Below are 12,778 nucleotides of genomic sequence, written 5' to 3' on the forward strand. Positions count from 1 at the left end.
GACACAAGAGACTGCAGATGCTGGAATCTGGAGCAGCAACCAATCTGCTGGAGGGTCGAGCAGCATCTGTGGAGGGAAGGGAATTGTCAAAACCCGGCATCAGGATTGACCTGATGGTACCTGACCTGGCTTAATCTGCCCATCATCCAAACCCTTTGCCCCTCAGTCCACCAGTCACCTCTGACCACTGCCTCATAACTCCCCCTCTCCATTCTAGACTGGCCATCTCCCCTCTCCACTCTCAGTCCTGATCCAGGGTTTCGACCCGAAATTCCTTTCCCCTCACAGGTGCTGCTCGACCCACTGAGTTCCTCCAGCAGATTGTTTCTTGCCCCAGGTGGTTCAGTTTGCTTTGAAGGAAGGTGTGTAACCCATTCATGCTCGTCTTCCCGACCTGGCACAATCTGCGTGTCACCTTACACCCCTCCTTCCAACTGCAGAGGGTTGTGGACACAACTCAGCACATCACGGAAACCAGCCTCACCTCTCTGGACTCTGCTTATGTTTCTTTGCTGCCTCGGTAAAGCAGCCAACATAATCAAAGACCCCACCCACCTCGGACATTCTCTCTTCTCCCCCCTCCCATCAGGCAGAAGATACAAAAGCCTGAAAGCATGTACCACCAGGTTCAATGCAGCTTCTATCCTGCTGTTATAAGGCTATTGAATGGTTCCCTAGTACGACGAGATGGACTCTTGACCTCACAATCTACTTTGTTATGACCTTGCACCTTATTGTCTACCTGCACTGCACTTTCTCTGTAGCTCTTACACTTTATTCTGCATTCTGTTTTACATTGTGCTACCTCAATGCACTGTGTAATGAATTGATCTGTATGAACAGTATGCAAGACAAGTTTTTCACTGTCCCTCAGTACAACTGACAATAATAAACAAATTCCAATTCCAATTTCTCAGTCCAGCAATCACCTTGGACTCCTCTCTCACCACTCCCCTTCTCTTTATACTGGCTATCTCACCTCTCCACTCTCAGTCCCCATGCAGGATTTTGACCCGAAGCTTCAACAACTCCTTTCTCCCACAGATGCTGCTCGACCTGTTGAGTTTCTCCAGCAGGTTGTCTGTCACTCCAGATTCCAGCATCTGCAGTCTAAAATGATAGTTAAAATGATAGGTTGCTTCCCAGAAATTTGAGCACAAACATCTCTGTTAACCCTTTCAGTACAGGTCTGAGCAGATGCTGCAAGGTCAGAAGTGAGATCTTTCAGAAGGAAACAGTAGTCCTCTTTGTCCTCTAGTTTAAACCTATTTTAAAATGGACTGGGGAATTCTCGCATTGTCCTGGCCTTCATTTATCATTCAGACAGTGTTGTGAGAAAAGGTTCCTGGGGTCTCAAAGGTAGAGGACTCTGGACACAGTCTTTGGAATTTTAAAAATGATTTGATCACAAAGACAAACATTGGAACAGAATGAATGGGAACGGATGCACACTCGCGCACATGCACACGGGTGATCACAAAACGTGGTGGAAATCACAACGGGGTGATGTGCGCGTGCACACACACACACACACACACACACACACACACACACACACACATACACACATACACACATACACACATAGCGAACTGGTTACAAATGATCAGGGAAAACACAATATGATGCCTGAACATCCTGACTCTGGATAAGCATCGGCTCTACGCTACCGGGAATCTACTCAGGATGTTCCTAACCCCTGTGGAAGTGCACACTCTTACCAATGGTCCCTTCGGCGTGGTTTCGACTCCTGCAGCAATCAGAGAACCACGCACACGTGGCATTCTTTATAGTGCTGGAAAGCTGGGTGGAGCCCGCCCAGGTAATTCAAAAGGTCCAATAGGTCATGGCCAGGTACAAAAGGTGTGTACAGAAGCCAATGGTCAAGAGTGGGCACTAGTAGGTGGGTGGAGCCAGACTTTGATTGACAGTGGTGTCACTTTTGACCAGTGCTCAATGGTGTCACATGACAGCCATGACCTTTCACACTACAGACGGACAGGTTGAAAACAAATAGTCGTCATCCATCTCATTGTAACTTGTGGGATTGTGCTGTGAACATGTTGGCTGCCATGGTTCTTGCATTAGAAGAATTGAATTGGCTTTACAACATTCTGAGTTTGGGAATAGAGCATCATCAAGCACCGTTTGACCAGAATGGTCCAAGTTGAGCTCAATAGGTCTTGTCTGCTGTAGAAATCATAAAAACTGCTGGAGGAACTACAAAAAATAGTTAAAAACCTACCGACTCATAAAGGCAGATTACTACATATGTGTGAGCACATGTGATCCGAGTAAAATTCTTCTTAACAAAGGGCAATGCAACTGAGGGCAAAATTCCTCCAGAAACTTGTGAATGCATCTCACTCTGATCTTCTGGACCCAGACCCAGAAGTAACTGCCCCACTACATCTTTGCAATGATTGTTCTGTGAATCCATTCACAGGTGACCCAGGAACCAAGGGCAGGCTTCTACTCAGCAAACTGCAGCGCTCATTCTCGATAAACACACAGAGCTGGTGAAAGTCCCTGTTTATAAATTTATGAATTTATACAGATTGGGGAAATTATATGTAGTATCAGAGACTTTTCAACTCTCTCTTTCCCTGAGTGACACGTTCATTTTGGTTAATGAAAAACCACCTGCAATCTCAATCTAAAAATAAACAACACTCTATATATTAATATAGGTCAGCGATCCATCTCAGTCATTTTGTTTATAAATCTTGCCTCTAAAAAGCTTATGCTCTTGACATTTCTTGTGAAGTGGTGCATGTTTATAAAGGTTTAGTCTATTGACCAAACCAGGGCAAAGGGCAGGAAACAGCTCCCTGGTCAGCAGCTAGCACTGTCCAACTGTGACATTTTGCACAAAACTTTCAACCAGGATATCATTGCAACAATTATGTTTCCTCTCCCCGTTGTAGGTTAATGGCTCCCTATTAAGTCAAACACCCAAATGGAATGTTACAATTCATTATTGAAGAGAGGGAGAGAGAGAGAGACTTTTGATCTTTGCAGCTCAGATTCACCTAGTACAATCAGTTGTGTGATTTGTATTAGTGAATGAGTAGTGGTTACAGAAACCATACAGATAAATGGAATCAATTAAGGCTGTGTAATTTGACCTTATTTATGGCTGGAAGTGACTGCGTCATGCAAAGTCTAATTAAGTCCGCTCTCATAAAATCCCCCATATGACTGGTGACTGTTTCATGTGGTCTCAAGCATTCCGGGACAGCCTGTCAAAATGTGCCCCGGAGGCTGAGATGGATTTGGTTACTTGGGCCCCTTGGTTCATCAGAACTGAGGAAAGACTTTCTGCTCAAGTTTTATGCTGATGTGAAACATCAACATATGTGCAAGCAGCCCTGTGCTTTTTGGATCAACTAACTGCACAATTCTCAGCCAAATGCAAAATGTCAAGTGTGCATAGCTTCACATGTGGAAAAAGGATCTTTTAATTTTTATGTTTTGGTTACTCACATTAGAAAGTTAGAGACCCTGCCATAACTCAGCTTTTCTCAGTCCTGGCCCCATCACCTGCTGGCAGTCTGAAAGAGTGAGGAAAATCTGCTCAAATTGTACTTCATCAGTTTAACAAATAGAACATTTGCACTTCTGGTTTATGGCTGCTGTAGTCTTTGCTTGTGCAAACACTTCACCTACATGTGTCAAAGTAACAATCCCCCTGCAACCTTGATCCCTCCTCCCCACAAGTCCTCATGAGGATGAAAGAATATGGTTAACTCCTCTGCCGGAGAGGTGACTGTAGGACAAGAACTTTGAATGTTTGATCAATGTCTGTCTATACATTTCACTGTCTCAGTAACGCAACTAACATAAACATAGACCCCACCCATCCCGGACATTCTCTCTTCTCCACTCTCTCACTGGGCAGAAGATACAAAAGCCTGAAAGTATGTACCACCAGGTTCAAGGACAGCTTCTATCCTGCTGTTATAAGACTATTGAACAGTTCCCTCGTACGATAAGATGGACTCTTGACCTCACAATCTAGCTCATCATGACCTTGCACCTTATTGTCTGCCTGCATTGCACATTCTCTGTAACTGTGAGTCTTTATTCAGCATTCTGTATTGTTTTACCCTGTACTACCTCAATGCACTGTGTAATGAACTGATCTGTATGAACTGTATGCAAGACAAGTTTTTCACTGTAACTCAGTACAAGTGACAACAATAAACCAATTCCAATTCCAATTTCAATTAAATTCATGACATGAAAGTTGCTGGCATTGTGGATAGTTAGGAAGGTTGTCTTGAGCGACAGCAGGATATAGATCACATGGAAAGTTGGGTGAATATTGGCAAATGGAATTTAATCTGACAAGTGCGAGGTGATGCATTTTCAGAAGTCAATAGTGGGGTAAATGGCAGGGCATTAAGAACGCTGGTGAACGGAGGGACCTTGGGGTTCAAGTATTTAATTTCCTGAAAGTGGTAACACAAGTAGATAGGGTGGTGAAGAAGACATATGAGAAGCTCCTTTGCAGTTGTATGTTTGATGTAGATTCTCGTTCTACCAAATTTACCTTCATAGTTCTATTTGTTTCAGCTGAAAGCCCTTGTTTCAAAGTGAACAAAATCACTTTCAATCTTGATATAAAATTTTATCATAATAAGAACAATCTTTCCTAAAGGTCATGTTTACGGTTATTCTTTCTTACCCTGGACCAATAGAAAAGCTGACTATCTACCCTATCAGTTCATTAAGGAATTGGATGTACCTCAGTCAATCTCTACTTAACCATCAAGTGCTAGCTGACTGCATCTAATCTTTCCTCTTAATCACTCCATAAAAGGGTGCTTGATAATGCATGAAGGGGTAAAACTAACAGGTACACCAGAGAAGGGAATTAGGATTAATTAGATTAATAGATCGCTCCATAAACAGTAACACTTGCTGGGTCAAATAACCTCCTTTGCTTCTGTAAAGCTATAATAACAGAAATCAAAAAAACTGGAAATCTGAAATAAAACCAGAAAATGCTGGAATGTAGGGACACGTTCGGCACAGCCTTGTGGGCCGAAGGGCCTGAATTGTGCTGTAATCGTTCTATGTTCTATGTTCTAACACAGCAGCCAACATCAGTGGAGAGAGAAACAGTTAATATATCAGATAAGTTAAGATATCTTTATTAGTCACATGAATATCGAAACACACAGTGAAATGCATCTTTTGCGTAGAGTGTTCTGGGGGCAGCCCGCAAGTGTTGCCATGCTTCCAGCGCCAACCTAGCATGCCCACAACTTCCTAACCCATACGTCTTTGGAACGTGGGAGGAGATCGGAGCACCCGGAGGAAACCCACGCAGACACGGGGAGAACATACAAACTCCTTACAGAGAGGGGCCAGAATTGAACCCGGGTCGCTGGCGTTGTAATAGCGTTGCGCTAACCACTACACTACCGTGCCTGCCTCTGTAGTGAGGTCTGGATGAGGTCTGCCTGGATGAGGTCTGTGGACCTTTGTCAGAACTGGGAAAGAGAGAGATACAAGTTAATTTTTATAGGAGGGAATATAGAACATAGAACATCGTACATAGAACATAGAACAGTACAGCACAGGAACAGGCCTTTTGGCCCCCGATGTTGTGCCGAACTAATTAAGCTAATGACACCTAATCCCTTCTGCCTGCACATGGTCCATATCCCTCCACTCTCTGCATATTCATGTGCCTACCTAAGAACCACTTAAACCCCTCTATTGTTTCACTGTCGGATGTGGAAGCTTTAGAAAGGGTGCAGAGGAGATTTGCCAGGATGCTGCCTGGACTGCGGAGCATGCCTTATGAAAACAGGTTGAGGGAACTTGGTCTTTTCTCCTTGGAGCGACGGAGGATGAGGGGGGACCTGATAGAGGAATATAAGATGATGAGAGGCATTGATCAGGTAGATAGTCAGAGGCTTTTTCCCAGGGCTGAAATGGTTGCCACAAGAGGACACAGGTTTAAGGTGCTGGGGAATAGGTATGGAGGAGATGTCAGGGGTATGTTTTTTACTCAGAGAGTGGTGAGTATGTAGAATGGGCTACCGGCAACGGTGGTGGAGGCAGATACAATAGGGTCTTTTAAGAGACTTTTGGATAGGTACATGAAGCTGAGAAAAATAGAGGACTATGGGTCTCTAAGGTAGGGACATGTTCGGCACAGTTTTGTGGGCTGTAGGTTTTCTATGTTTCTATGTTTCTACCCTGTCAAGGCCAATGAGAAATATATATGTTTCAATGAGATCACCTCTCATTCTTCTGAACTCAAGAGAGCACAGTTCCAGGCTTCTTAATCATCGGACAATCTCCTCTGGATCCAATCTGTTGGACCCTTGCTGTACTCCTTCTATTGCAAATATCTCCTTCAATTGGTAGAAAGACCAGACCCGCACATGATATGCCAGGTGCAATCTCACCAGGGCCCTAGATAATTGCAATACGACATCATTAGTCTTGCATTCAAATCCTTTTGCAATAAAAGCCAGCATATCACTTACCTTTTTAATTGCTGAGTGCAGCTGCATATTAACTTTAAGTGATTCACATACAAGAGTGAGATCCTCTGAACTCAAAACCTTTCCATTTAGCATCACTTAAAAATATACTTTTTTTAAAAATTTCTACCAGATTAGATGACTTCACATTTTCCCAACATTTCCCATAGGTTGTGTGCTTACCCGTTCACTTAGCCTGCCCATATATTCTTGAAGTATCTCTACACCCTCGTCACAACTGTCATTGACAGTCTGCTATGTATTGCAACCTCTTCCTTCCCCAATTCTTATTTTATGTTATGGATGTTAGATTAAAAAAGAATGTTTTGCTCATGGAGGAAACCTGAAATATAGTGTAGTAGTTAGCGTAACACTATTACAACGCCAGAGACCCGGGTTCAATTCTGGTCGCTGTCTGTAAAGAGTTTGTATGTTCTCCCCATATCTGCGTGGGTTTCCTCCGGGTGCTCCAGTTTCCTCCCACATTCCAAAGACATACGGGTTAGGAAGTGGTGGGTATGCTATGTTGGCGCCGGAAGCATGGCGACACTTGCGGGCTGCCCCCAGAACACTCTGCGCAAAAGATGCATTTCACTGTGTGTTTTGATGCACATGTGACTAATAAAGATATCTAATCTAATCTAATATCTATATAGTCACTAATAGTCAACCAGACAGGAAATTTAGGAAAATCTTCTTTACCCAGTGAGGTGTTAAGATGTGAAAAATGGACTGTTGAGTCAAATGAAGAGATTCGGTATGTCACCAAATACTCTTAACAAACTTCTACAGATGCACTGTTGAAAGTATCCTGACTGGTTTTCATCACGGCCCAGCACAGCAATTCCAATCCACAGGAATGAAAAAGGCTGCAGAGAGAAGTGGACGCAGCCCGGTCCATCACATATACAGCCCTCCCCACCATTGAAAGCATCTACATGAGGTGCTGCATCAAGGATCAAGGATCCCCTCCATCCAGGTCATGGCTTCTTTTCACAGCTACCATCAAGCAGGAGGTACAGAAGCCTGAAGTCCCACACCACCAGGTTTTTGGAACAGCTACTTTCCTGCAACCATCAGGTTCTTGAACCGACCTGCAAAACCCTAACCCTACCTCAGCAATGGAACACTACGGACCACCTCTTGCACCACCATGGACTTGTGTCTGATTGTGTTTTTTATTGTACTAATGTCTTGATTTGCATGGTCTTTTTTCTTCACTGTCTTGTATAAATTATGTATAATTTATGTTCTGTGTGTTGTTGTCTAAATCTTTGTGCCTGTGATGCTGCTGCAAGCAAGTTTTTTATTGTACCTGTACCTCACCATACTTGTGCACATGACAATAAACTTGACTTATCATATTTGGATTCAAGAAGATAAATAAACCAAAATTATTCAGGGAAATAGGTCACAGAACAGCCATGTTCCCAGTCTTGAGGGGCTGAAGGCTCTTCTCTTTTCCCTCCACCCACATTAAGGAGAAAAAGAGAATATGTCCAGTTTGTGCCTGAATACTGAATCAATTCATGAAGGTGACATGATTTGTTTCATTGGGTACTTGGGTTGTTGTCAGGAAATGATTGGATCTTTTCTTTTATGGTGCTCCCATTTCCTGTTCCGGCTGTTCACATGTAATTACTTACACACTTACTTTTTCCCTTTGTATTTTTATTCTGTGAAATGACTCAGACTATCAAAGAAAACAGAATCAGTGCCTATCTTGCTGTAACCTGGAGAAACTGAGTATATATAACTTCTTTGTTCAAAGTCAAACACAAGTTGTATCCAAGTGGTTTCCTCATGATAATGGAATCTCTGATATCCAGAAAGTTATATCACTGTTCTTTTTTACATGTTTTATAACTGTTTTTATCTCTAATCATAACCATGTTGAGGGCTATGTTTTCAATTATCTCTGAAAAGGATGATTTCTCTACATGGAAAACTGGAATGGCATTTTACTGGTCTCAGGCATTACAGTGAGTGCTACCTCTTACTTAACTCTTAGATATCAGACAAAGATGTCAACCAGTGTGAAAAATTTGCCTCTCACAGAATCAGACTGTTGCTTATCCAAGTATGTTGGAATGTTACTCTCAGCAACGTACATCAGGCTGAAAATCCTGGAAAGACTCGGCAGATCAGGCAGCATCTATGGAAAGAGAAACAAAAGTGAAATGTTTCACTTCAAGGATCTTTCTGACAAAATGGATTTTGACCTTTTCCTCCAGCTCTTTGTGTGTCGCTTCATATTCCAGCATCTGCAGTCTCTTGTGTCTCTATCGGTAGTTATTTGATGTTCAATGTTCTTCAGACTCCCCACTGCCATTGTAACGGACGACTTGCTAAAGCTTTGAGTGAAGAATTTAAAGTTGATTTTATGTGTAATAGTGGAATAATGTAACGACAGAGTCGTGGGCTCAGCCCAATACGTCACTGGTACATCCCTCCCCACCATCGGTATTATCTACAGGAGGCGCTGCCTCAAGAAGGGAACATCCATCATCAAAGGTCCCCACCATCCAGGTCATACCATCTTCTCGCAGCTACCATCAGGCAGGAAGTACAGGAGCCTGAAGTCCCACACCAACAGGTTCCCTTCAACCATTCGGTTCTTGAACCAACTGTCACAACCCTAATTACAAGAGTTTAACAACACTATAGCCACTTCGATCACTTTGCACTAAAATGGACTTTGGTTTTATTTTTGTTCTAATTGTGTTCTTTCTTGTAACAATTATGGATAATTGACGTTTAATTTATGTTTTTCTTGTGAATGCTGCTTATCTGATGCTATGCACCTGTGATGCTGCTGCAAGTAAGTTTTTCATTGCACCTGGGCACACATGGACTTGTGCATCTGACAATAAACTCGACTTTGACTTTGTAATCACTTAATTTCATCTCCCTGTTGATTTGAGAATATTTGAGCGCTTGCCAGGCCCCTTTCACTTAAAAGTCAACCATCCAATCACATGTTGGGGTTCAGGTCCATCTCTGATTAGATCAAACCTCTAGGCCTGAGGGAAGCTGTGACACACTTGAAATCATTTGGGACTCTCAGTTACAAGGCTCCAGGTTCATGTCCAGCTCCAGAGACTAAACATAAAAGTCAGCCTGATGTTCTGGTACAGGGAGAGCACTGTGGGAGTTGTTATCTCTTGAATGAGACATTAAACCGAGGCTCCTTCTATTCTCTCAGGTTAGTGTAAAAGATCCCATGGAGCTATGGGAGTTGCCGCTCGCATCTCAGTTAAAATTCATCTCTCAACATTATTAAACAACAGATGATTTAGTCACTTTAATATTTGTGGGAGTCTACTGTGATTAAAACCGGCTGCTGCGTTAACCCCTGATTTCAAGTCCCTGCATTTCAAAACTGCCCTGTGGCCATAGAGCACTTTAAGATGTCCTGAAAGGGACATTAAAGGTGTTATAGAAATAGAAGTCTTGCTTATAGAAGTTTAATATGGACTGGAATGGTAAAGGACAACAAATTTACTAACAAGTAAACTTTTTTAATTGATACCTGTTTTTTATAATTCCAGATTTTTAAACTGTCTAAGCTGCCTTTGTGAGATTTAGCTCGTGTTCCCTGAATTACAGTTAGATAACCCAACCACCTGTGGTCTTAGCCTGCGGATGTTTGACAGTTTCCACTCCCTGCTTCTTTTGTGAATTGTTAGCATTGACACCTTCATAAGTGATTTCATTCTTTGGAGAAAGCGCAGGTTTGGGAGGGATGGTGGAAAGAATAAATCACTGGTTGATCCACTCTCCATGGATGTAAGGTCACGAAAAACTCTTCTGCCCATATCCTAACTCACACTACTAAACCCAACAGTCACCATCTCAAGGCAGAAGACGTTTTTCTTTTTTTGAGATGTCAAAGATCACAAACTTCGACAGCTCTTAGATTCCAGTGCTCCTCCTTCACTTCTCTGACCCCACCGCCCTCTCCAGTCCACCTCCTTCTGATCTCCACTTTTCTGATCCCCAAAGATCAGTCCTCAGCAGAGCCCTTAGCTTCATTCCCCTGCATCCCAATAAATCTCGAGTTTGACCCAGATTTCCAACAGTCACTAAGTTTCTAAGTTAAGCAACTCCTCAATTTTTAGACTCTTATCCTTCATTTCAAACCTTTCCATATTCTCACCACCTCCCTTTCTCTTGAAATCTTGATTTCTTGAAATTTCTTGAAATTGGAGATTTCTGTGTCCTTTGAACTCTGGCTCCTTTCTCGTCCTTGAATTGTCTTTTGAGAGTGGTTGTGCAGGATCAACTTGTATCTGTTGGAGGTTTGAAGAGTGAGAGGGAAATTAACTGAAACACGTTGAGATACTGTAGGCTCTTAACAAGGTGGATGTGCAGAGGATGGTTTCTCTGGCTGGAGAATCTCTTTAAAAGTAAGGAATAGCCCACAAGACAAAATGAGATTTTTTTTTCTTTCAGAGGTTTGTGAGTCTTTTGAACTTTCTTCCTTAAAGGGCAGTGGAAGCAGATCTTTGAAATATTTCAAGGCAGAGATTGAAAGGTTTTCTTGATTGGCAAGGGGTTGAAAGTTACCTGGGAGAGATGAGTTTGCAGAATTGAGATTGGAGAACCTAGATCATAGAACATTTTATCCTGCTCTAATATCTATCTAACCCTTCCCTCCATTTCTCTGTCATTCATGTGTCTATCTAAGAGTCTTTTAAATGTCCCTAATGTATCTTCCCCCACAACCTCTGCCGGCAGTGCGTTCCACGCACCCACCACTCTCTGTGTAAAAAACTTATCCCTGACATCCCCCTTATACCTTCCGCCAATCACCTTAAGATTATATCCCCTCGTGTTAGCCATTTCAGCCATTTTCACGAAAAAGTCTCTGACTGTCCACTCGATATATGTCTCTTATCATCTTGTACACCTCTATCAAGTCACCTCTCATCCTCCTTCTCTCCAGAGAGAAAAGCCTTAACTCACTCAACCTATCCTCATAAGACATGCTCTCTAATCCAGGCAGCATCCCGGTAAATCTCCTCTGCACTCTCTCTAAAGCTTCCACATCCTTTCTATAATGAAGCAACCAGAACTGAACACAATACTCCAGATGTGGTCTAACCAGAGTTCTATAGAGCTGCAACATTACCTCACGGCTCTTGAACTCAATCACCCAACTAATGAAGGCCAACACACCATATCCTTTCTTAACAACCCTATTAACATGCGCGGCAACCTTGAGGGATCTATGAGTATGGATCCCAAGATCCCTCTGTTTCTCCACACTGCTAAGAGTCCTGCCATTAACCTTGTATTCTGCCTTCAAATTCGATCTTCCAAAGTGTATCACTTCACACTTTTCCAGGTTGAACTCCATCTGCCAATTCTCAGCCCAGTTCTGCATCCTATCAATGTCCTTGTTGTAATCTACAGCAACTTTCTACACTATCCACAACACCACCAACGTAAGTGTCATCAGCAAACTTACAAACCCACCCTTCCACATCCTCATCCAAGTCATTTATAATCAGATTACAATCAGATCCACCAAAATTCTATTGAATAGGGGGATAGTAACTCAAAGGTGTTCCTCATCAGAAGAAATGCTTTGTGAAGCTGTGAAAAATGTCAAGGTTAAATAAATACATTGCTGTTTCGGGACTGTGGTCTCGAAGAGTACAACTAGAATGTTGTGTTGTGGTATGGAACTGTAACATGGACTGCAAAGGTAGATTTTACACTAATATAAAACGGGTGACGGCAAGTCAGTGACCTATTTTACATTTATATTGGTTGGAATGAATGGACATAAAATTGGGGAGGAGTGGTAACTGGGAAGCTGTCAGCTAACTAATACCCATCAAACGATGTTAAATCCTGCCCCATGGTGAGGCATCACTGGCATATACTGTATCTTGCAGCTAGGCTCTGGTCTGTTATTCCGATGACAAGTCGACCACAACAGTTGACATATGTACAACCACTGTGGGGGAATTCTTAGGAGAAAATAGGGGAGTTGAGTAAATGGGTGAAACTTTAAAGAGACAATGTCTGCACGTTTATATATGACTTGTAAAGTGAACATTGTCCTCCATAACCCACAACTTCCTCAATGAAAGTTTGTTTCACTTTAAGAGGCAAAACCACAATCAGTGGAGGTTTTTGTTTACTGATGGAGAGGCTGCACCTAAACTTGCTCTGTCAGATAGAAACTCTTACCTTGCCACAGCTTCCTCCTATGTCCTGTTCAGAACTGAGCATCTGTTATTTTATTATCTTCAACTGTG

This window comes from Pristis pectinata, chromosome 8 (assembly GCF_009764475.1).
Source record: "Pristis pectinata isolate sPriPec2 chromosome 8, sPriPec2.1.pri, whole genome shotgun sequence".
Lineage (NCBI taxonomy): Eukaryota > Metazoa > Chordata > Chondrichthyes > Rhinopristiformes > Pristidae > Pristis > Pristis pectinata.